The 1,486-nt window shown below is 49.1% G+C and overlaps 1 protein-coding gene across 2 annotated transcripts in view; it reads right to left on the minus strand.

Moving 5' to 3' along the window:
- The window catches only part of NFATC1 (nuclear factor of activated T-cells 1), a 157,247-nt gene that overhangs the window by 154,978 nt on the left and 783 nt on the right, over positions 1 to 1,486 (minus strand). The gene's annotated exons all lie outside the window — the stretch shown is intronic.

Raw genomic sequence — 1,486 nt, forward strand, 5'->3', positions numbered from 1 at the left:
ACCCCCCCCCCCCCCCCCCCCCAGCCCAGGAACCCAACAGCACTTGCAGCTTTTAGATCGGCAGGATTCTTTCAATTGAAACAAAGCCCCATCCTGAAAACATCTGTGTAAAGGTTTCAAAGCGCTCTAGCTACAACCAAAACCCCTAAAAGCGCTCTAGCATTCCCGGGAAAACTCATCACTCAGAGAACCAACAGGAGTTTCGGAGCTGCGGGATAAACGCGAAGGATACGGAGTGGTTTCAATAGTTGTCTGGTCCTCTAGGATGTTTATTCTGACGTGTTCAGTTGCTTTAAACTGCTCCTCAAATCTATCAAAGGCCCTCCCAAATCGGAGGCTGACTTTGAAGACTTGAGGCTGTGCTGAAGAGAGAGGTGCTAGTATCGGTTTCAAAGCAGAAAACTGCAAAGTATGTTCCACCTGCTAAGAGATGGAAGTGTCTGGTCCCAGTTTAGTGTCCACAGGGGACTGTCATCCACAAGGACGAATGAGGAGTCCGCCGAGTGGCTTTGATTAGAAGTTTCATTTGCCTCCAAATAAACATCATTATTGAGTAGGATGTTATTGTTTAGGAGGCTTGAAGGAGAGGAAATGTCCTGGGGCCAAAATGGACTCCCATGCAAGTAGGTGGACGGGAAAATAAACTAACAGTGAAGGGTTTGCAGAGACCTGCACCCAAGCCACTTTCCCTCCAACACTGCCAGTGCCCTTAGCCCGCGTTTGTGATGTGCCTGCCCGAGAGCATTCACAAGGGAAATAAAGTTGCAATAAAACTATCGCATCTTACCCCCCACTGCCTCCTCCTGCAGCAGTGCCCATCACAGACTCTGCTGTCTGCTCTACACGGAAGGAAGAGGAAAGAAGAGCTCTGGAGCTTTTGTTAGTTTATTTTGGTACCCTGGAGGGAGGAGGGGGCATCATGATTAGGTTTCAAACTATCCTGGGACCTTTTTCTCTCTCTTTTTTTTTTTACGGGTTTTTCATTTTTGAAACGTTACAACTGATTTTAATGACAGGGTGTATTCCGGCCAAAGGGAGGGGGGAGGAAGTTTTATAGCATTTCATCATCATTCAGGCGATGCCATGTGCTCTTGCGTGTTAGCATTTAGTGGTTCAAAGTGATTCAAGCAGCTAAATTCGTTCTGCCCACAATAACGCCATCAAACATTAACATATACAGCGCACGCACTCGTCCCAGCTCCCCGGGCCCCGGCAGGGTCCCAGCGTCCGCAGATCGCTCCTTCCTGCCAGGATCTCAACTGAACCTGCCCTGGGCTCTGACAGATCCCCCCAAAGCAGCAGTAATGAAAATAGAAAAAGAAAAAGAGCTGCATTGTACTTTATGGGGCCGTCTGGAGGCTGAGCACAACTCAAGGCTCCAGCAGCCAAGGCCAAGTTCATGCGGCGCAAGAGGAACAGGAGACACCTATTGGCAAGAAGTCGCATTCAAACCTCAAGGCTGCTTTGGGGAAACACCAGGGGGACA

Source organism: Gavialis gangeticus, unplaced genomic scaffold, assembly GCF_001723915.1.
Source record: "Gavialis gangeticus isolate Ggan-Ray unplaced genomic scaffold, GavGan_comp1, whole genome shotgun sequence".
NCBI lineage: Eukaryota > Metazoa > Chordata > Crocodylia > Gavialidae > Gavialis > Gavialis gangeticus.